This window comes from Scyliorhinus torazame, chromosome 8, assembly GCF_047496885.1.
Source record: "Scyliorhinus torazame isolate Kashiwa2021f chromosome 8, sScyTor2.1, whole genome shotgun sequence".
In the NCBI taxonomy this organism is placed as follows: domain Eukaryota; kingdom Metazoa; phylum Chordata; class Chondrichthyes; order Carcharhiniformes; family Scyliorhinidae; genus Scyliorhinus; species Scyliorhinus torazame.
This window is the reverse complement of record NC_092714.1, coordinates 5,904,358-5,929,048: the sequence shown is the minus strand read 5'-3', so window position 1 is coordinate 5,929,048 and position 24,691 is coordinate 5,904,358. Positions and strand designations below refer to the sequence as shown.

At 47.1% G+C, this 24,691-nt stretch overlaps 1 long non-coding RNA gene across 1 annotated transcript; it reads right to left on the bottom strand.

Moving 5' to 3' along the window:
- Window positions 1-12,826: 12,826 nt before the first annotated feature.
- On the bottom strand, window positions 12,827-24,401 carry LOC140428710 (uncharacterized). Its single transcript, XR_011948832.1, has 3 exons — window positions 24,225-24,401; window positions 14,823-15,007; window positions 12,827-13,055 (listed from the first exon to the last, which is right to left on the bottom strand). It is a non-coding gene; the product is annotated as an uncharacterized lncRNA (long non-coding RNA).
- Window positions 24,402-24,691: the final 290 nt, after the last annotated feature.

Here is a 24,691-nt window from a genome sequence, read left to right as displayed (position 1 = left end):
GTTTCACATGGGGTCTCCAGCTCGGTATGTTTCACATGGGGACTCCAGCTCGGTGTGTTTCACATGGGGTCTCCAGCTCGGTATGTTTCACATGGGGACTCCAGCTCGGTATGTTTCACATGGGGACTCCAGCTCGGTATGTTTCACATGGGGACTCCAGCTCGGTGTGTTTCACATGGGGACTCCAGCTCGGTGTGTTTCACATGGGGACTCCAGCTCGGTATGTTTCGCATGGGGTCTCCAGCTCGGTGTGTTTCACATGGGGACTCCAGCTCGGTATGTTTCACATGGGGACTCCAGCTCGGTATGTTTCACATGGGGACTCCAGCTCGGTGTGTTTCACATGGGGACTCCAGCTCGGTATGTTTCACATGGGGTCTCCAGCTCGGTATGTTTCACATGGGGACTCCAGCTCGGTATGTTTCACATGGGGTCTCCATACTTTAGTGATGGAAAGGGATAGGTATATACCGCAGGGCAAGAGTTATATCTGGGGGAAAGGCAATTACGATGCGATGAGGCAAGACTTAGGATGCATTGGATGGAGAGGAAAACTGCAGCCGATGGGCACAATGGAAATGTGGAGCTTGTTCAAGGAACAGCTACTGCGTGTCCTTGATATGTATGTACCTGTCAGGCAGGGAAGAAGTGGTCGAGCAAGGGAACCGTGGTTTACTAAAGCAGTCGAAACACTTGTCAAGAGGAAGAAGGAGGCTTATGTAAAGATGAGACATGAAGGTTCAGTTAGGGTGCACAAGAGTTACAAGTTAGCTAGGAAGGACCTAAAGAGAGAGCTAAGAAGAGCCAGGAGGGGACATGAGAAGTCTTTGGCAGGTAGGATCAAGGATAACCCTAAGGCTTTCTATAGATATGTCAGGAATAAACGAATAACTAGGGTAAGTGTAGGGCCAGTCAAGGACAGTAGTGGGAAGTTGTGCTTGGAGTCCGAGGAGATTGGAGAGGTGCTAAATGAATATTTTTCGTCAGTATTCACACAGGAAAAGGACAATGTTGTCGAAGAGAATACTGAGATTCAGACTACTAGACTAAAAGGGCTTGAGGTTCATAAGGAGGAGGTGTTAGCAATTCTGGAAAGTGTGAAAATAGATAAGTCCCCTGGGTCGGATGGGATTTATCCTAGGATTCTCTGCGAAGCTAGGGAGGAGATTGCTGAGCCTTTGGCTTTGATCTTTAAGTCATCTTTGTCTACATGAATAGTGCCAGAAGACAGGATGATAGCAAATGTTGTCCCCATGTCCAAGAAGGGGAGTAGAGACAACCCCGGTAATTATAGACCAGTGAGCCTTACTTCTGTTGTGGGCAAAATCTTGGAAAGGTTTATAATAGATAGGATGTATAATCATCTGGAAAGGAATAATTTGATTAGAGATAGTCAACACGGCTTTGTGAAGGGTAGGTCGTGCCTCGCAAACCTTATTGAGTTCTTTGAGAAGGTGACCAAACAGGTGGATGAGGGTAAAGCAGTTGATGTGGTATATATGGATTTCAGTAAAGCGTTTGATAAGGTTCCCCACGGTAGGCTACTGCAGAAAATACAGAGGCATGGGATTCAGGGTGATTTAGCAGTTTGGATCAGAAATTGGCTAGCTGGAAGAAGACAAAGGGTGGTGGTTGATTGGAAATGTTCAGACTGGAGTCCAGTTACTAGTGGTGTACCACAAGGATCTGTTTTGGGGCCACTGCTGTTTGTCATTTTTATAAATGACCTGGAGGAGGGCGTAGAAGGATGGGTGAGTAAATTTGCAGATGGCACTAAAGGGGCTGGTTTAGCACACCGGGCTAAATCGCTGGCTTTGAAAGTAGACCAAGGCAGGTCAACAGCACGGTTCAATTCCCGTACCAGCCTCCCCGAACAGGCGCCGGAGTGTGGCGACTAGGGGCTTTTCACAGTAACTTCATTTGAAGCCTAATTGTGACAATAAGTGATTTTCATTTCATTTCATTTCAAAGTCGGTGGAGTGGTGGACAGTGCGGAAGGATGTTACAAGTTACAGAGGGAAATTGATAAGCTGCAGCGCTGGACTGAGAGGTGGCAAATGGAGTTTAATGCAGAAAAGTGTGAGGTGATTCATTTTGGAAGGAATAACAGGAAGACAGAGTACTGGGCTAATGGTAAGATTCTTGGCAGTGTGGATGAGCAGAGAGATCTCGGTGTCCATGTACATAGATCCCTGAAAGTTGCCACCCAGGTTGAGAGGGTTGTTAAGAAGGCGTACGGTGTGTTAGCTTTTATTGGTAGAGGGATTGAATTTCGGAGCCATGAGGTCATGTTGCAGCTGTACAAAACTCTGGTGCGGCCGCATTTGGAGTATTGCGTGCAATTCTGGTCGCCGCATTATAGGAAGGATGTGGAAGCATTGGAAAGGGTGCAGAGGAGATTTACCAGAATGTTGCCTGGCATGGAGGGAAGATCTTATGAGGAAAGGCTGAGGGACTTGAGGCTGTTTTCGTTAGAGAGAAGAAGGTTAAGAGGTGACTTAATTGAGGCATACAAGGTGATCAGAGGATTGGATAGGGTGGACAGTGAGAGCCTTTTTCCTCGGACGGTGATGTCTAGCACGAGGGGACATAGCTATAAATTGAGGGGAGAGAGATATAGGACAGAAGTCAGCGGTAGGTTCTTTACTCAGAGAGTAGTAAGGGTGTGGAATGCCCTGCCTGCAACAGTAGTGGACTCGCCAACACTAAGGGCATTCAAATGGTCATTGGATAGACATATGGACGATAAGGGAATAGTGTAGATGGGCTTTAGAGTGGTTTCACAGGTCGGCGCAACATCGAGGGCCGAAGGGCCTGTACTGCGCTGTAATCTTCTATGTTCTATGGGGTCTCCAGCTCGGTGTGTTCCACATGGGGTCTCCAGTTTGGTATGTTTCACATGGTGACTCCAGCTACACGGTGTGTTTCACATGGGATCTCCAGCTCGGTGTGTTTCACATGGGGTTTCCTGCTCAGTATGTTTCACATGGGGTCTCCAGCTCGGTGTGTTTCACATGGGGACTCCAGCTCGGTGTGTTTCACATGGGGACTCCAGCTCGGTGTGTTTCACATAGGGTCTCCAGCTCGGTGTGTTTCACATGGGGTCTCCAGCTCGGTGTGTTTCACATAGGGTCTCCAGCTCGGTGTGTTTCACATGGGGTCTCCAGCTCGGTGTGTTTCACATGGGGTTTCCTGCTCAGTATGTTTCACATGCGGTCTCCAGCTCGGTGTGTTTCACATGGGGTTTCCTGCTCAGTATGTTTCACATGGGGTTTCCAACTTGGTGTGTTTCACATAGGGACTCCAGCTCGGTGTTTTTCACATGGAGTTTTCTGCCTGATGTGTTTCACACGGGGACTCCAATTCGGTGTGTTTCACATGGGGTTTTCTGCCTGATGTGTTTCACATGGGGACTCCAGCTCGGTATGTTTCACACGGGGACTCCAGCTCGGTATGTTTCACACGGGGACTCCAGCTCTGTATGTTTCACACGGGGACTCCAGCTCGGTGTGTTTCACACGGGGACTCCAGCTCTGTATGTTTCACACGGGGACTCCAGCTCGGCATGTTTCACATGGGGACTCCAGCTCGGTGTGTTTCACACGGGGACTCCAGCTCGGTGTGTTTCACACGGGGACTCCAGCTCGGTATGTTTCACACGGGGACTCCAGCTCGGTATGTTTCACACGGGGACTCCAGCTCGGTGTGTTTCACACGGGGACTCCAGCTCGGTGTGTTTCACATGGGGACTCCAATTCGGTATGTTTCACACGGGGACTCCAGCTCGGTGTGTTTCACACGGGGACTCCAGCTCGGTGTGTGTCACATGGGGACTCCAGCTCGGTGTGTGTCACATGGGGGTATTGCATTAAGTATGGGAAAATTGCAATAGACCTCTCTCCGACCAAGCCAGACGGGAATCAACTCCGGCAGTCACGCACAAAATTACGCTTTGCAATTTTTGGAGAACATAATGCCCAAGAAGTGAGATTTTGTTGTTGACATCACTGAGCTTTATTGAAGTCTTTCCACCCCTGATTCCCAGTCCCCTATATTGGATTGGATTTGTTTATTGTCACGTTTACCGAGGTACAGTGAAAAATATTTTTCTGCGAGCAGCTCAAACAGACTATTTAGTACATGAAAATAAAATAAAATAAAATAAAAGGAAATACATAATAGGGCAACGCAAGGTACACAATGGAAATACATAGACACCGGCATCGGATGAAGCATACAGGGTGTAGTGTTAATGAGGTCAGTCCGTAAGAGGGTCATTTAGGAGTCTGGTAACAGCGGGGAAGAAGCTGTTTTTGAGTCTGTTCGTGTGTGTTCTCAGACTTCTGTATCCACTGCCCGATGGAAGAAGTTGGAAGAGTGAGTAAGCCCGGTGGGAGGGGTCTTTGATTGTACTGCCCGCTTTCCCCAGGCAGCAGGAGGTGTAGACAGAATCAATGGATGAATGAATCTCTTCCCAGTGTGGCAATGTCGACGAAGTTCCAGCTCACATTGGTAACTGAATTCTTTCCCACAGTTGTCACAGTTCCTGTCCAGAATGATTGCATTTGACAGGTCAAACGATTGGCTGAAGTCTCTTCCACATACAGAACACGTTTACGGTTTCTCTCCATGTGAACGGTGCCTTTTCCTCCCATGATCAAAATGCAACGGGGGGCTTGAGGTTCATAAGGAGGCGATGTTAGCAATTCTGGAAAGTGTGAAAATGGATAAGTCCCCTGGGCCAGATTGAATTTATCCTAGGATTCTCTGGGAAGCTAGGGAGGAGATTGCTGAGCCTTTGGCTTTGATCTTTAAGTCATCTTTGTCTACAGGAATAGTGCCAGGAGACTGGAGGATAGCAAATGTTGTCCCCTTGTTCAAGAAGGGGAGTAGAGACAACCCCGGTAACTATAGACCAGAGAGCCTTACCTCTGTTGTGGGCAAAGTCTTGAAAAGGTTTATCAGAGATAGGATGTATAATCATCTGGAAAGGAATAATTTGATTAGAGATAGTCAACACGGTTTTGTGAAGGGTAGGTCGTGCCTCACAAACCTTATTGAGTTCTTTGAGAAGGTGACCAAACAGGTGGATGAGGGTAAAGCATTTGATGTGGTGTATATGGATTTCAGTAAAGCGTTTGATAAGATTCCCCACGGTAGGCTACTGCAGAAAATACAGAGGCATGGGATTCAGGGTGATTTAGCAGTTTGGATCAGAAATTGGCTAGCTGGAAGAAGACAAAGGGTGGTGGTTGATTGAAAATGTTCAGACTGGAGTCCAGTTACTAGTGGTGTACCACAAGGATCTGTTTTGGAGCCACTGCTGTTTGTCATTTTTATAAATGATCTGGAGGAGGGCGTAGAAGGATGGGTGAGTAAATTTGCAGATGACACTAAAGTCGGTGGAGTTGTGGACAGTGCGGAAGGATGTTACAAGTTACAGAGGGAAATTGATAAGCTGCAGCGCTGGGCTGAGAGGTGGCAAAGGAGTTTAATGCAGAAAAGTGTGAGGTGATTCATTTTGGAAGGAATAACAGGAAGACAGAGTACTGGGCTAATGGTAAGATTCTTGGCAGTGTGGATGAGCAGAGAGATCTCGGTGTCCATGTACATAGATCCCTGAAAGTTGCCACCCAGGTTGAGAGGATTGTTAAGAAGGAATACGGTGTGTTAGCTTTTATTGGGAGAGGGATTGAGTTTTGGAGCCATGAGGTCATGTTGCAGCTGTACAAAACTCTGGTGCGGCCGCATTTGGAGTATTGCGGGCAATTCTGGTCGCCGCATTATAGGAAGGATGTGGAAGCATTGGAAAGGGTGCAGAGGAGATTTACCAGAATGTTGCCTGGCATGGAGGGAAGATCTTATGAGGAAAGGCTGAGGGACTTGAGGCTGTTTTCGTTAGAGAGAAGAAGGTTAAGAGGTGACTTAATTGAGGCATACAAGATGATCAGAGGATTAGTTAGGGTGGACAGTGAGAGCCTTTTTCCTCGGATGGTGATGTCTAGCACGAGGGGACAAAGCTATAAATTGAGGGGAGATAGATATAGGACAGAAGTCAGCGGTAGGTCCTTTACTCAGAGAGTAATAAGGGCGTGGAATGCACTGCCTGCAACAGTAGTGGACTCGCCAACACTAAGGGCATTCAAATGGTCATTGGATAAACATATGGACGATAAGGGAATAGTGTAGATGGGCTTTAGAGTGGTTTCACAGGTCGGCGCAACATCGAGGGCCGAAGGGCCTGTACTGCGCTGTAATCTTCTATGTTCTATATCCAGGTTGCAATAAATTGGGAAATCTGTCAGATAACCCCCTGTGAAATTGCTTTCAATCAGAAAAAAGGGAGTGAGAGAGAACCCACAAAAACACAAAAGCAGGTTGTGAAATTGAGCTGAATGAATCTGGTCATTTGTGGGGCCGGCACTAGGAAAAGGTGACTATGAAAACTGCTTGATTGTCAGAAAAAGCCACTGGTTCACGAATGTCCTTCAGGGAATGGAACCTACCACCCGGTTCAGATTCTGATCTCTATGGGAGAAAGGAGAGAAAGAGACATCGGAGAGGCAGGAAGCGAACTGTGGGAATTTATACCTACAACCCAACCATCACTTTGACAGAACCACCCAAACCCTAACCTGTACCACCTCAAAGGACCAGGGTAGCAGGTGCATGTAAACTCAAAGTTCCCCTCCAAGTCACACACTGTCCTGACTTGTCTGACATCCGGTACTGGTTGAATAGAAGTTTCCTCCACAGTGTCTCTCTCCCGACAGCAGAATAATTCATTTCTGTTGGTAACCTAACAAGCATGTTGGCCATTCTCTTTGTTTCTGTAGTTTGTAGCAGCCACTTCGATAGGCGATGTGGATGAATTTTTGGAGACTTTCTTTTCACAGATTTTTTGATGCCATGACTCATCGGAATTTGATAATAAAAAGTACCCAGTCCTATAAATTAGACTAAGAGTGTCTTTCATGTGTTCAAATTTTACATTTGCCTCAGGCAGCTTAGGAACAGATATTTTGCTGGTGGAGAAGCTTTGGGGAATCAGGAGGTGAGTCACCTGTCACAGAAACTCAGTCTCAGACCTGCGTAGCAGCCAGAACAATTATCTGGTGAATACTGTTCCCCAGGATAATGGGGCATTTGGCAGTGATGGGGCCACAGATTGTTGTGTGGAGATGGATGGGCTGTCTTGTTCAAGATGATCCTTGCGTCAAGAATGTTACTTGCTTGAATGTTGTACAAGACTCTTGCTGCTTATGGGCATGAACCACTTTATTTTCTGGGGAATTGTAAATGGACATTGTACAATTGTCAGGGAGCAATGCACATTTAACATTATGACGAGGAAAAGTAAATGATGAAGCAGCTGAAATAGTTAGGCGAAGAATGCTAACTTGAGCTACTCCTGCAGTGATAGTTTGATGATCAGAGAAGTTGGAAGCAAATTTTCCAGGAGTTGGGAAATCCATGAGATGGACCACAGATTAAATGTAAGAGATTAGTCATAGAGCAGGAGAACCTTGTTTCAGTAGAATGTTACCAGGGACATGATGTTACTATTATGACTGAATAAATTAGGCTACTCTCACTAGAACAAAGAAGGTCCAGGGTAATATTAAAGGTTATGAAGGGTTATGACAGGGTGAATAGTGAAAGATCGTTTCCATCGGTAGGTGATATGGTAACAAAAACCTAAGGAATCTAAAATAATCACAGGAAGAATTTACAGAGAATTGGTTAGAATATTAAATGTTCCTCCACAAACTGTTACGAAAGCAGAGTCTATAAATTATTTAAAAAGGAATTTAGATTGTTGCTCCCAATGCAGAATATTAAAGATTATGGGTGGTGAGCAATCAGAAGAATGTAATTAGAACAAGCGATTTGTGGGGAAAGCAGTTGTATAGGGCTGGATTTTCACCTGGGGGAGAAGGCGACTGTTCGGGGTCCTGAATCTGCCTCCAGCAGAGGAAACAATCACTGACCTGGAAGTTTGATCAGGGCGCCTCTTTGATTGGCATGGAGACAGGTTCTTGTCCAACTGAGGGCAGTGGATGGGCTTTCTCAGCGCCAATCAGAGGCCCTCCAGCTTCAGAGGAGCATCTGACTGCAGGAAAAGGTAAGTAACTGAGAGGATGCTTCAACAAGAAGGTGCCTTCGCAGTAACTTTTTAAAACTTTCATTAAAAAGTGAAAAAAATCAACTAGGCCACTACTGTGAGAAGGAAGGCAGAGCCCCAGAGTGTATTTGACTACACCCCAACCCACACAGGCAGGGAGGGCTTGTGGGTCTACCAGGGCCTACTGCTGGGTGCCCGCCTTCACACAGTTAACCTGCCCCCATTGTTTTGACAAACTGGAGGCTGACTGGAAAATCTCTGCTTAACACGGGTCTTAACCAGCCTAATTCCTGCCGTTTCATGGAGATGGGCGATCCTCATGGGACACAAAGCTTTGGCTGATGTTGGGTACGGGATTGGGAGACTGGCGTACTGGCCGGCTTCGTAGTTTTCAGCCCCCATTCTTCTCAGTTCTTGATGTCAGTGGCCCATGGATATTCAGTCCTTAGATTCGATGAGTCAATAAATATTTTGTGATGCAGTTCAGATTTTTGCTGAATTATCAACCTGAACCTAGCAGAGAAATACTGATTTTTGCCCTTATTTGTGAGTATTTTCTCTTTAGACAGTGGAAGTATAAAAATAAAATTTTTTTAAATGGCATTAACTATGCTGAGATATGAGAAAAGCATTTAACAGTGGAAATACACGGCTGGATTCTCGAATTTTGAGGCTGTGTCCGGAGGAAGTGCCTAGTTTTACGATGAAAACGTTTGTGTCGCCCCGCACCGATGCTCCACCCAGTAAGAGGCTAGCAGCCATACCACAAAACACCCCAGCATTCCCGACAGAAACGGCCAGAGAATTGCTGGGTCCGTGGCTACGCATGTGCACAGCAACAAATTGCAGTGGCTGCGCCGTACAATATGGCGCCAGCTGCGCGTGGACCCGGCCTGCCAGATAGTGTCCCCCTGTAACCCTCCTCGCCACCCCCAGACCACCCCCCACCAGTCTCTCCAGCCCCCGCCGCAGCCCCCCCGGCTAGCGGAACGCCCCCCCCCCCCCCCCCCCCCCCCCCCCCGTGACTGGCGGCGCTGGATACAGTCTACAGCCACCACGCAAAGTTGGCGAAAACGCAGGCGGGAAGCCGGCCCATCAGGGATGGAGCATCAGGGGAGGATCATCAGGTGACGTCCTGAGGCCGTTCCCAACGGCATGCGGCATACTCACTGATGATGCTGTTTTGGAGGAGGCGGAGCATCCAAAAACAGGCGCCGCGCCCGATTTCGGTGTCAAAGGGGATTCTCCGCCCAATCGCTGAATACAATTTTGGTGCCGCCAAGCGGAGAATCCTGTCCATAATCTTTATACAACAAATCTTGAAAAGTAAGTTGTCTCTTTTTTGTGGATTCCACCACATTGTAACCCAGATATTGAAGTGAGGACAGGTAAGGTACATTTTTATTTCACAATATGTTTACTGACTGAAAATCTATTAAAAAACATAAGTTTATAATAAAGGTTGAAGCCAAGAAAAAGTATTTGACCCATCAAAATTCAACCCTCTATTACCCAACTCTCCCATTATAATGGTGAACAGCACATTTAATAATAATCTTTATTAGTGTCACAAGTAGGCTTACATTAACACTGAAGTTACTGTGAAAAGCCCCTAGTCGTCACATTCTGGAGCCTGTTCAGGTACACAGAGGGAGAATTTAGAATGTATCATTCACCTAACAAGCACATCTCTGGACTGTGGGAGGAAACCGGAGCACCCGGAGGAAACCCACGCAGACACGGGAAGAACGTGCAGTCTCCGCACAGACAGTGACCCAAGCCAGGAATCGAGCCCAGGTCCTTGGCGCTGTGAAGCAACTGTGCTACCGTGCTGACCCAATGCTACTTCATACAGTCTAACCACACAAGAAACCAGTCTAATTCAGGTATTGTTGTCCAGTAAAGCTAAATATTTATTGCTGTGTGTAAACCAGACACACCATTCAGGTCAAAAACAGCTTCCAAAGAATATCCTGAAATAAATTGCAGTTGAATTATTAAAAGAAAGATTCTGTGCCCAAATGTGCATTCTTCACTGCCAATGTTTACATTCATATGCAAATTATCTGAGCCATCTGGTCCTACCTCACATTCTGTGCAGGCCTCAAAATGAGAAAAAGAAGAAATGCAAATGTGAATAAGAATCTATTCTTGTGGGGTGGAAAAACGTTAATCTTCAAAATGTAGAGAGAAAAATTGGATAGGCTGATTTTCTGACTGCCTTACTCGCTGTTATTTCATGTTTGCTTGTGGGAATGCCTCATTGAATCACACAGCCAAGAAATTCTAAAAATGTACAATAATCACCACAGCTTGAAGATTAAATGCTCTTCTGCAGGGGAGGGATACTGGGGTTTGAAATGACAGGTCCTGATACAAAATCTCAGCACTTGATAGAAAGCGAATCATCGTCAACTCTAATGCAAAATTTCAGTAAAGTAGCATCATTGATTCAAAATCGAGTAGTGTGTACTTAGCTCAAACTCGGTGCAACACTGCAGCCCCTGTGAACCCCACCACTGATGTTAATCTTTGGAAGGCACACTTTAACTTTTTTTTATTGGTAATAATGGGGCGATTTACAGGCCGCTGGATCAGACCCGATCGCTTCCTGCACTGCTGCATGCTGGGAGAATAAATCAGGAAGCCATTCCCAATCCTTAGCCATGCAAATGTTTGCATTGCAGGATTGCAAGGGATTCCCGAGGGATTCCTGATATCGGGCTGCCATTTTATGCGGTCGTCCCAATAGCAAGGTCCCACCTCTGGACACCAACCCCACCCCCCACCTCCCCCCGCATCAAAAATCAGACCCCACCCCCCTCATTGCAAAGCAGCCCTGACCGATGGATCTTCTGGGTCTCCCCTACCCCTCAATTACAGGAGTGACCTGATCCGCCCTCCCCCCGAGAGACCCAAAAATAAGGGAATCCCCAGAGAGGTCCCCTCCAAAAAATCCTCCTAAATAGAGAGACCACATTCAGAGACCCCTAAATAGAGAGATCTCCACAGACCACTCAGAAATGAGACCCCTGACAGGATTCCTCCCAGAAAAGAGAAACCTGTCAAGAAACCAGCGCCCCTGGATAGGGCCCCCCCCCCCCCCACCCCAGGCACTATGGATAGTGGGACCCCACAGAGACCTCTGGATATGGAGACCTTGCACAGAGACCCTATGGATAGGGTGCCCACACAGAAAGACCCCCTGAATATGGGGACTCCTCAGAGAGTCCCCCTAAATAGAGGGACCTGCCACAGAGACCCCCTAACTAAAGTGACCACCCCAGAGACAGGCTAACAAAAGGAGCCTCCCCACAGGCCACCCAGAAAAGAGACCCGTGGCCCGACAAGGGCAGTGAAAACAATTACTGCTGTAACACACACCTGCTGGCTCAGACAGAGGAAGCACCATGTGTCCATTCCTGGAAAGAGAAAAGCAGTGACCAGATCCTTTAGCTGCAAGTCACTCATTTGTTTCTCTTAGTGGGTTGTGATTGACAGCTTCCACAAACTCAACTGATAGCTTTGGTGCATTCATCTCCCTTCATGGGTGAGTAACCCTGTGCTGTAACCACAATGTTTACAAACATCAACCACTTCAAAGAGAATTAATTTCTGTCAATTTCCAGTTGAGCACTTCAAAATCACTATAGCGTGAAGTGGGTGATTGGAATGCTCTTTGAAGTGGTTGATATTTGTAACTGTTATGGTCAGAGCACTTCAGAGTTACTGAGTCATGAAAAAGATGAATGAAGTAAAGCTCACAATTGCATGTGCGCGAAAGCTGTCAGTCAAAACCTAATGAGGAGATGAATGAATGGCATTCAGCTTAAGGATCTGAGGGGTTTAAATGCAGGTTACTGATTTCTCTTTCCAGGAATTGACATGGGGCGCTTCCTGTGTCTGAGCCAGCAGATTTAATGTAAACTAGCATAGCCATTAAACACATTGAATAAAAACTTGGCAAGAGGTATAGTATAAGGATGTGGCACATATTGTGTTAATTTGGGACTGAGTACAGTACCACCCACACAGTTATGTAAGAGAACATATGACCCTCACCCAGGGTCAGGTTGGAGAAAGCCATGTGTGCCAGCCAGTATGGCGAGAGCTCCAAACTTGTACTATTTATTATATATTTGTAAATAATTCTGGGGGTTAATAAAGACTTACAGTTAACCTGCGAAAGACTATGTCAACCAACCGAGACGAGTGTTTCCACTTGGAGGAAAAACTAGAACCAGAGGACACCATCTGAGACTCAAGGGACGATCCTTTAAAACAGAGGTGAGGAGGGATTTCCTCAGCCAGAGGGTGGTGAATCTGTGGAACTCTTTGCCGCAGAAGGCTGTGGAGGCCAAATCACTGAGTGTCTTTAAGACAAAGATAGATAGGTTCTTGATTATTAAGGGGATCAGGGGTTATGGGGAGGGGATCAGGGGTTATGGGGAGAAGGCAGGAAAATGGGGATGAGAAAACTATCAGCCATGATTGAATGGGGGAGCAGACTCTATGGGCCGAGTGCCTAATTCTGCTCCTGTGTCATATGCTCTTATGGTAACCAACACCCAACAACACTCAGTAGGTTAGGCATCATTTGTGGAGAGAGAATAGAGTTAACATTTCAGTTCAATTTGATTTGATTAGATTTATTGTCACATGTACCGAAGTACAGTGAAAAGTGTTTTTATGTGACCGAGGGAACATACACAGTACGTACATAGTAGACAAAAGAATAATTGTCAGAGTACATTGACAAATGGTACATCGACAAACAGTGATTGGTTACAGTGCGGAACAAGTGGCCAAACAAAGCAAATACATGAGCAAGAGCAGCATAGGGCGTCGTGAATAGTGTTCTTACAGGGATGCCTGTGGGGTCGTGTCGGGTCATCGGGTCCGGGCCTCGAGGTTCGAAGGATCCTCAAATCTGTAAGAAAACATAGAAAAACATTGTTCGTAATTATATAAGAAGAGGAAAATAGGGCGGGATTCGCTGATCCTGAGGCTAAGTGTTGATGCCGTCGTGGCCTGATGGTGACGTCTCATTCCCACTTCCCCTCGGCCTGCTGGGTGGCCAGCTCTCTATCGTCACCGCTGACTCCTGCTTCTCTGGGGCAAGGTCCTTTACAGCAGGGTCCTCCCTGAGCAGCTGCTGCCCATGCAGCCACAGTGCGTTCGCCAGGCCTGAGGTAGCCAGGCAGATGCCAACCACACCTGGCTATGCACTGAAATCACCCGGCTACGCAAGGGTCCTGGCCTGCACTGCAACTCCTGCCCCCCACAGCCCCTCTTTCCTCCCGATCCTAGCTTCACGCCCCTGCCGTTTCCCCCCCACCCCCGACACTCTTCCCTCTGCACTGCGCCCCTGGCCCAGCTGGTGCCAGTCACTGGGGAGCCTCCTACTGCACTCTATCCCTTGCCAGCATTACGCTCTGCAGTCTTGTACTGCACCCTCCTGTGGAGTCTATCATGGGTACTTGGGTGGGCCGTGTGCTACCCCACCAGCAGGGTGCATCTGGTTGCAGGGGGGCACCGCATTTCACCTACCGGTGCCATGACTGATGACATGCATACGGCAGGGACCATGGACAGGGTTGATGAGGGGAGTGGGTACCCATTGGGACCATGGGTCCTCTGCGTGACCCGATGGTTGCGCCTACCTGTCCGGGGGCGGCTTGGATGGGAGCAGGGGTGCAGTGGGCAGGCGGGGCTTGGTGACAGCCAGTGTTCCTGTGGGATGGGCTGGCCGATGGTGCCTCTGGTGGAGCATTTGGCCTGTGGGGTGGGGGTGGGGGTGGTGTTGTACCAGGGTAGATGGCAAAGGCCACGGTGCATGCTGCCGCTGTTCGGCTGCGCTCTGCACCCCCCCACTTCCCCTGCAGTGCGGCTGTGCCTCAGATGGGTGCACTGAGGGGTGCCAACAGCTGGTGGGCCACTGGCTGTGTTGGGCTATGCACATCCTATTGATGGGTCGTCTGGGGGGGGGGGGGGTGGTGGCACCCATATGATCTTTGCTGCTCCACATATTTATGGGACATGTTGGGGGCACGCCAAACCCACGGCCCGTCTCCTGGTTGCTCCCCGCTACTCCCTCCGGCTCTGGCAGATAGATGCCCGCCCCAGCAAGTGGCACAACTGGCAGGCCACCGTTGTGCCTTGGAAACATGTTTTGCCTCCTCTCACACCCTCAGCAGCCTTGGCGCCCAGTTCCTGTTTTAAATACCACAAGTGAACCACGCCGTGTCACGTCCGCCTGGTGGGGGCGGAGCATTGCGGGAGGCCGGAGAAGCTGGATCACCACCACCTTCTGAAGGGCAATTAGGGATGGGTCTGGCCAGAAACACCCACATCCCGTGAAATAATTTTGTGAACTCCAATCTCTCTTTGTCTTCCAGCCTCACAGAGAACTTCCTTCTTTCTTTTTCCACCATCCGGCTAACATTTCCCAGTTGTGATGAAAGGTCATATCCCTGAAACATTAACTCCGACAGGCTCCAAGTGCCTGATGGCCTACTCCTGTTCCTAGTTCTTATGTTCTTATGTTTCTCTCTCCACACATGCTGACTGACCTGCTGAGTACTTCTAGCTATCTCTGTTTTTACTTCATGTTTCCAGAGTCTGCAGTATTCTGATTTTCGACCTACTTCAAACTTCTGCTATTCAATAGCTGGTTGATCGAAGGGTTCAGACTGACCTGCACTCTGGTTCCTTTCACTTCGGAAATCACCAGATGGAGATTGGTGGCTGCAAGCCCACATTCTGTCCTTTTCTGGAACTAATACACCGTTATTCTCAGTTGCCATGCTGATGTCATATAGCATTGGGTTTTCAAAAGCACTAGGCTCATTTAAAACTGAAACAGCTCTGATGGTTAACAACCTAGAACAGAAGGCATAAGAATGAGAAGTTGCTATTTTCCTATCAAGCCCATTTCCTACAAAAGAATCTGACTGGTCATGAACTCGCCAGGTTATTTAATCTCTGAGGGACGTAAATACCCAGAGGAAAAATGTCCAAGCTATGAATCTCTATGAACATTCTCCCTAATATTTAATATAACCAAATACCACAATATCAATAAAATATTTTAATTAATATCATTGAACTCTGATGAATGCTTACATACTCTAGTGTTCAGGAAGTTTATTAGTTAATTGATAGTTAATTAACATTAAAACTCTCAGATCTACAACCATCGGCCTTGTTTAATGCTCTGTTGCAGTAAATATCCTGGTACTGCAGTGGGCCTTTTTAGAATTCTGCACACATGGATCAATGTTCGAGTCAGCGATTAGGTTTGAATATATTTGCTTGAGTTTTGCTGAGATGCACTCTGTTCGTTTAATAAATGGAGGATCTGGCTCCAACAAACCAATGATTTGCCCGTTTTTCTCAGCTTTTGTGTGAGTCAATGACATCATTGACATGAGAATATTTGTATAAAGCAAAATGAAACTACCCATTCTGATGCAAAATAAGTGTATTAAAGTAGCTGAGAAGATTTGCAACCCCTCCCCCTTGTTCTGGAGAGTAAAGATTCAAGAAAAGAACAAATGTTCCCTGAGAGATAGACTTAACACACAGTTTGCCACAGAGTGACTCTCTAACAGAAGTTGAATCAGCAGACAGTCTCCTGTTGTACCTGGAGGAAGTGCTTTATGTTCTCAATTGATTTTACACTGCCAGCTCAAAGAATAACGCAACACCGAGGGTCATTTTGCAACATTAAAGATGGTATATAAATGCAAGCTGTGATTGTTGCAGATACTAATGTCAGAAGAAAAACTATAACATTGACAAAATTATGATAGTTTTCACAATAACATGAGCTTAAGGTGGAGCCATTCTAATATTAGACAGTCTGGCTGAATGTTAGAAAAGCTGATCCCAATTTACTTTTGTAACTGGCTGGACACCTCTCTCTGCTCAGAAGGCTAGGGGTCCAAGCTCGACTACAGATGTGAGCGAGCTGGCATACTGAAGGAGTGCTGCACTGTTGCAGGGACCAGATTTGGCATCAGATGTTAAACCAAGGCCTTGTCTGCTTTGCAGGTGGATATAAAGGACTCCATGACAAATTTCAAAGAAAAACGGGGTTTCTGCTCTCCCTGTTATCGGGGTCAATATTTATCACTAATATTACTAAAATAGTTATCTGATTATTATCACATTGTTGTTTGTGGATCTGGCTGCGTGCTAATTGTATGCCACAGTGCTTCCATTACAACTCTGACTCCATTTCAAACTCCTTTATGGGTTGTAAAGCACTTTGAGACTTTCTGAGGTCATAAAAAGTACTTTATGAAGATAAGTTCTTTCTTTTCTGAATAATGTGATTGATCCAATCACAAGCCTTCCTTACTTTGTCCCACTGCATTAATTCAGTACTAAACTGATGAGCTTTAAATGTAAAAATAGACTATTCATGCAAATCAGTTACTACAACTTTTAATTACATAAAATCATTAATTGCTCATAAATATAATTACCTAAGTTTGTTTGCGAAGCAAGAGGAATATGGCACAGAACCAAACTCCTGTTAGATCCACTTGTTTAGATCTATTTGTAACAGGAGATGGAGCAGAATACACAAATGTGATACAAAATCTATATTTGGTCTGGATTATTATTTTGGAATAATGTTGATTGAATACTAAACATAACATTGAGTTATATTCAGAAAAGCTCCCAATTTTGGAGCTAAGGGGCGCGATTCTTCGACCCCCCACCGGGTCGGAGAATCGCCGGGGGCTGGCGTGAATCCCGCCCCCGCCGTGTCCCGAATTCTCCGCCACCAGAGATTCGGCGGGGGGCGAGAATCGCGCCGGTCGGCGGGCCCACCCCCGCCGATTCTCTGGCCCGTGATGGGCCAAAGTCCCGCCGCTGTCAACCCTCGCCCGCCAGCGTGGATTAAACCTCCTTTTGAACGGCAGGACGAGGCGGCACGGGCAGGCTCCAGGGTCCTGGGGGGGGGGGCGATCTGGCCCCGGGGGATGCCCCCACGGTGGCCTGGCCCACGATCGGGCCCACCAATCCGCGGGCAGGCCTGTGCCGTGGGGGCATTCTTTTTCTTCCGCTTTCGCCATGGTCTTCACTATGGCGGAGGCGGAAGAGACCCCCTCCCCTGCGCATGCGTGGGGATGCCGTGAGCAGCCGCTGACGCTCCCGCTCATGCGTCGCCCAGCGAAGACCTTTCGCCGCCAGCTGGCGTGGCACCAAAGGCCTTTCCCGCCTGCCGGCGGAGCGGAAACCACTCCGGCGCGGGCCTAGCCCCTCAAGGTGAGAATTCCGCACCTTTGGGGCGGCAGGACGCCGGAGTGGTTCCCGCCACTCCATTACGCCGGAATCCCCCGCCCCGCCGGGTAGGGGGGAATCCCGCCCAAGATATCTATTCCCAAATAATATTAATTAAGATTTGTGGACGTGCATACGGCATGCTTGCCTTCATTGGCCGGGGCATTGAGTATACGAATTGGCAAGTCATGTTGCAGTTGTATGGAACCTTAGTTAGGCTACACTTGGAGTATAGTGTTCAATTCTGGTCGGCACACTACCAGAAGGATGTGGAGGCTTTAGAGAGGGTGCAGAAGAGATTTACCAGGATGTTGCCTGGTATGGAGGGCATTAGCTATGAGGAGCGGTTGAATAAACTCGGTTTGTTCTCACTGGAAGGATGGAGGTTGAGGGGCGACCTGATAGAGGTCTACAAAATTATGAGGGGCATAGACAGAGTGAATAGACAGAGGCTTTTCCCCACGGTAGAGGGGTCAATTACTAGGAGGCATAGGTTTAAGGTGCAAGGGGAAAGGTTTAGAGTAGACGTACGACGCAAGTTTTTTACACAGAGGGTAGTGTGTGCCTGGAACTCGCTCCCGGAGGAGGTGGTGGAAGCAGGGACGATAGTGACATTTAAGGGGCATCTTGACAATTACATGAATAGGATGGGAATAGAGGGATACGGACCCAGGAAGTGTCGAAGATTGTAGTTTAGTCAGGCAGCATGGTTGGCACGGGCTTGGAGGGCCGAAGGGCCTGTTCCTGTGCTGTACATTTCGTTGTTCTTTGTTCTTTGTTCTTGCTGTGTTCCCAAACACTGACAAAAAGGCCTTGTAACAGACAATACTTTATTCACCAGCTGAGCAGTTATTCCATACTCGTACTTTGCCCATGCTCCGGGCAGAGCTCCTGCGCTCCCGTCACATAACCCTTTTTGTAGCCATGTCATCACATGACCATCTGGTCCACAGTTTCTCTGTTTAAGTTGGGACATCCGGTGGTATTGAGATGTAACAGTTTGCGCAACCAGTAACTGTGTATGAACCCATATATAACATATAGATTGAACGGGCTAACAATAACAAATAACTGTTTACATTTGGTGAGACATATATTAAGCTGTTGCAGCTGGTGCATAACCCTTCGCGTCTCCTTCCCCCACTTCTTTTGTTGAGCAATGATGAGATTCGAAGGCCAGTTGCTGACTATGTGATGATATTGTCTTGGAACCCTATGTTCAGTTTGATCACATGCCCTAAATGTGTGGTTATGCCAATTGGTTCTGCGATAGTTTTTCACAGATTGGTGTTGTCAGTGTCGATGACCTGGGGCATTTCACCAGTGTACTCAATGGGTGCAAGCTTTGCTGCTTAGGTCTCTGGAGGAGTCTGCATGTCCACCGGTGTAGGCATGTGCTGTAGTAGGAGGCCTGTACTGGAGGCCAGATGACTGGTGTGCTGTGGTATCTGATGGTGCTGGATGTGGTGAGGCTGGTTGTGTACGTACAGTCTGAGGCTACCAGGTAACTGTTCATTTGCGGGGTATGGCTGTGTACCACCGCCAACTTGTTCAGGTCATATGCAGTCTAGATCTTGACCATTTGACCAGGCACTAGAGGGCCGAGTTTCTAGACATTTCAATCATACTGTGTTTTGCTTCTCAATCGGCATTGCATGAGGTTTCTCAATCGGCATTCACGTTGGTTTCAGGTTTGGGCTACAGCATATCTGAACAGTAGGAATTGTGGTGCTGATGTGCCTGGAAAGGGCATGTCATGATAAATTTTGTAGTCTGAGAAGTGCAGCATAGTAATTTGTGCAATCCCGTTTCGCCGTTGAACTGTTTGTAAATTCAGTGGAGCCGAATTACGAGCGTTGTCTGTCATGAGTATCTGTGGGATGCCGTGTGTGGTGAAATGTCTTTTAAGCTTGATGATGACTGTTTTATTCGGCATGTTTGGCAGGTAATTGAGTTCAAACCACCCGGAATACGAATCGACTAAGACTGAATGTTTACTATTCCATTCGAAGATATCACTGCTGTGAATGACCATGTGCGGCCTGGGACCCCGTGTAAATGCAGCGGCTCCTTTGCTTGATGCTGCTGGAGTACATTGCACATCTGGAGACTTCCCTCTCCATGTATGTGTATATGGAGGACCAGCCAGTGCAGTGATTCCTTGGGCTTGTATCTGGCGGCTTCCAACCCAGGATGCACCTGTTGAAGTTGTTGTGATTGAAATCTCTGACGAGAAGTAGGAATGATGGGTCACTGGTCACACAGAATCAGTCCATCCTGTACTGTTAGTTCATCTCTGATGGTGAAGATTGTGCGGAGCTTATGGGGAAGCTCCCTTGAGGACTCAGGTCAGCCCCTCGTGATGACGTGCAGTTTTCTGCCTGTAATGTCCACCTGTCAGGCAACTTTGAGTTCCTGGAGTCGACAAGAGGACAGCACCTCTGTTGTCATGATGTCTCTGTCTTCCTCATGATCTGCTTGCTCTGTAGTGGGTAAGAAGGTTCTGGAGAGGGCGTCAACCAAGCACAGCTCCTGAACACGTTTTTAGACGATGCTGAGAGTGTAATGATGCTTCAGCATCATGTGTTTCAGTCGTGCAGCCGCAGTGTGGAGAGACCTTTTGAAGATGGTTCTGAGTGACTGAATACCTGTTTCAGCAGTTCCAGGATGACCAGATATGAAGTTATGAAATTTCTAACAGGCGAAGACGAGAGTGAGGAATTCCTTTTCAATCTGAGCAGAACAAGTCTCAGTGTCAGTGAGAACCCTTGAAGCAAAGGTCTGCCAATCTGGATGCACTCTGCGCCAATAACGTCTTGGGAAGCATCTACTGATATGAATACGGGTGCTCAAACGTTAAAGTATTGTGGCACTGGTGAGGGGGTGAGTGCCTGTTTGAGTCTGTTGAAGACGGCTGTGTGCTGCTCCTGCCAGCACCATTCAACATCCTGGTGGAGGACCTGACAGAGCGGTCCAGCAACCTCAGTATAACAAGGAATGAAGAAAGAACAATGCAGCACAGGAACAGGCCCTTCGGTCCTCCAAGCCTGTGCTGATCATGTTGCCTGTCTAACTAAAGCTTCTACATTTCTGGGGTCCATATCCCTCTGTTCCCATCCTATTCATGTATTCGTCAAGATACCTCGTAAACCTCGCTATCGTATCTGCTTCCACAACCGTCCCCAGCAGCGGATTCCAGGCACTCACCACCCTCTGTGTAAAAATATTTGCCACGCACATCTCTAAACTTTCCCCTTGCACCTTTTACCTATGTCCCTTAGTAAATAACTTTTACACGCTCGGAAAAAGCGTCCAATCTGTTCCTGCCCCTCATAATTTTTTGTATACTTCTTATCAAGTCGCCCCTCAACCTCTGTCATTCCAGTGAAAATACTCCAAGTTCATTCAACCTCCAACCGATCTCTGTCCTGCTGCATCCTCTGACAGTCCTCTTCGCTATCCGCAACTCCATCAATCTTTGTGGCGGCTGCAAACTTTCTAATCAGACCTGCTACATTTTCCTCCAAACCATTTATATATAGTACAAACAGCAAAGGTCCCAGCACTAATCCCTGCGGAACACCACTAGTCACAGTCCTCCATTCAGAAAAGCATCCTTCCACCGCTACCCTCCGTCTTCTATGACCTAACCCGTTCTGTATCCACCTTGCCAGCTCACCTCTGATGCCATGTGACTTCACTATTTGTACCAGTCTGCCATGAGGGACCTTGTCAAAAGCTTTACTGAAGTCCATGTAGACAACATCCACTGCCCTTCCTTCATCAATCATCTTAGTCACTTCCTCAAAAAACTTGATCAAGTTAGTGATCAAGTCACTAAGCCATGCTGCCTATCGCTAATAAGTCCATTTGTTTCCAAATATGAATAAATCCTGTCCCTAAGAATCTTCTCCAATAATTTCCCCACCAATGACGTAAGACTCACCGGCCTGTAATTTCCTGGATAATCCCTGCTATCCTTCTTAAACAAAGGAACAACATTGGCTATTCTCCAGTCCTCTTTGACATCACCTGTAGCCAATGACGATACAAAGATTTCTGTCAAGGCCCCAGCAATTTCCTCCCTTGCCTCCCTCAGTATTCTGGGGTAGATCCCATCAGGCCCTTGGGATTTATCTACCTTAATGCTTTTTAAGACACCCAGCACCTCCTTTTTGGTATCGGCAGCACCAGACTATCTACACATCTTTCCCTCGACTCATCATCCACCAAGTCCTTCTCTTTGGTGAATACTGAGGCAAAGTATACATTTAATACTTTGCCCATTTCCTCTGGCTCCACACATAGATTCCCTCCTCCGCCCTTGAGTGGGCCAACCCTTTCCCCGGCTACCCTCTTGCTCTTGAAATATGTATAAAATGCCTTGGGATTCTCCTAAATCCTGTTTGCCAAGGACTTTTCATGACCCCTTTTAGCCCTTGTGACTCTTTGCTTAAGTTCCTTCCTCCTTTCATGGAATTCCTACAGTGCACTTTATATTCTCCGAGGGTTTCATCTGTTCTCAGCCTTCTGGACCTTACAGATGCTTCCTTTTTCTTTTTTTATGAGGCTCACAATATCCCTCAATATCCAAGGATCCTGAAACTTGCCATAATTATTCTTCTTCCTCACAAGAACATGCCGGTCCTGAATTCGAATCAACTGACATATGAAAGACTCCCACCATATCAGAAGTTGATTTACCCTCAAACAGCCGCCCCCAGACTAAATTCTTCAGTTCCTACCGAATATTGTTGGAATTAGCCTCTCCCCAATTTAGCACCTTCACCCAAGGACTACACTTATCCTTATCCACGAGTCCCTTAAAACTTATGGAATTATGATCATTGTTCCCGAAATGCTCCCCTATTGTACTTCGACCAGCTGGCCAGGCTCATTCCCCAACACCAGGTCCAATACGATCTCTAGTTGGGCGATTTACATATTATTTCAAGAAACCCTCCTGGATGCTCCTTAAAAATTCTGCTCCATCCAAGCCTCTAGCACTAAGTGAGTCCTAGTCAATATAGGGAGAGTTAAAATCACCCATACAACAACCGTGTTGCTTTTACATCTTTCCAAAATCTGTCTCCATTTCTGCTCCTCTATCTACTGCTGGCTGTTGCGAGGCCTGTAGTAAACCCCCAACATTGTGATTGCACGCTTCCTATTTCTGAGCTCTACCCATATTGCCTCACTGTATTAGCCCTTTGAGGTGTCCTCCCTCAGTACAGCTGTGATATTCTCCTTAACCTGGACTGCAACTCCCCCACCCCTTTTACATCCCCCTCTATCCTGCCTGAAGTAGCTAAATCCTGGAACCTTTAGCTGCCAATCCTGTCCCTCCCTCAACCAAGTCTTTGTAATGGCAACTACACCATAGTTCAAGTACGAAACCAAGCTCTAAGTTCATCTGCCTTACCTGTTATACTTCTCCCATTGAAACAAATGCACTTCAGACCACTAGTCCCGCTGAGTTCAGCAATATCTCCCTGCCTGCTTTTCCTCTCAGTCTTACTGGCCTTATTCTCTAGTTCCACCTTAGTTGCTGCTCCTGCTGACCTACTGCTCTGGTTCCCACCCCACTGCCACAATAGTTTAAAACCGCCAGAGTTACGCTAGCAAACCTCCCGCCCAGGATGTTCGTGCCCCTCTGGTTTAGGGGCAACCCATCCTTGTTTTACAGGTCCCACCTGCCCCGGAAGAGATCCCAATGATCGAGATATCTGAAACACTCCTTCCTACACCAATCTTTAAGCACATGCTTAGCTTCACAATCTTCCTATTCTTAGAAAGGTATCTATCTTAGAAGATAATTTATCAAACCGAGGGAACGCTGTAAAGTGGGCTTGTCGACGGGAATGGCCATCTGTCACATAGCCATTGTCTTGTCTGGATCTGGCTTTACACCATTGACTGTGAGTGAATAACCCGTGTGAGGAACCTGGTTGACACTGAATCTGCATTTAGCAGGGTTAAGCTTCCTCTGTCTGGTCCTGATTCTGGTGAGGATGAGACGAAGATGTGTATCATGTTCTTGTACAGTATGATCCCAGACCAGGGTATCATCAGCAATGAATTTGCAGGGTTGGCCTGCAACATGTTGCTCCATACAACACTGGGAAACCTCACTGCCACTGGAGATACCACAGGACATACAAAGAAAACAATATCTGCCCATCAGAGACATGAACTTTGAGCATGTCTGATATCACCTGTTCACTGTCTTCATAGGAAGATGAGATCTGAGCAGTGACTTGTTTCAGTGAACTGGGTCAATACATATCCTGAGCCTGCCGTCTTTATTTACTGCAGCCACCATTACAGAAACCCATTCTATGGCCTCGTCTACAGGAGTTAGGATACCCAGTGTCGTCAACCAACGCAGCTCATTGACTGCTTTCTGCTTCATGGTTATTGGTGCTCTTCTCGAATCACAGACTGTTGGTGGTACCGAAACATCTAGTCTCATGTGGTATACAACTGGTAGCTAACCAATGAGATCACAGTTGAAGAGGTCTTTGCATTCTATCATTTCCGAGGCCTGGTGTTCTAAAGCATGCTCCTCTAGACCAGGTTGGATGAGCCCGAGAGTAAGGGTGCCCCAAAGACCTAAAAGTGACCTTACGTTGTGCTCAACTGTATGAAACTTGAAACTGCCCTGTGTGCAGTGGAGAGTGGCCACAAATTTGGTACATGTGGCTTGTTTGTCATGAGCCTGAGGTCCATTTGGGTACCGAGATACGGTGTATAGCATTCGGCTGGGCAAAAAGCTATAGTTTTCTCCAGTGGTAATTCTTACCTTCAGTCTTGCATTACCGTATCTCATGTTGAGGGTGGTGAAGATCTCAGCCTTTCCTGTGACAGTGTGGACACTCTCACAACAGAGTGTTGTTGGAGGCTCAGTGGTTTCGCTGCTTTGGCTGAGCTCCCGTTCGTTCACTTTGCTGACGCTCCAATCCCTGTAGGACTGACTGGCTGCAATGTGGCTGCTGGCAGAGGAAGACTGCTGTGGTTTCAATCTGCAGCATTTTGCAAAATAATTCCACTTGCCACATTTATTTGAGCGTTTAACATATGCAAAATGTGCTGTTCTGTTCTCAGGGTGATGGGACAGAATGTGCCCTTGAATTGTTTCCCGTCTAAAATCGCTGAGGCTTTTTTCTATTAGTTTAACATGCAGATGCTGTTGTAGTGTTACATTTTTCTCTCTCAGAAGCTGCTTACGGACAAGATCACTGTGGACCCCAAAGACAATTTGATCCCTGA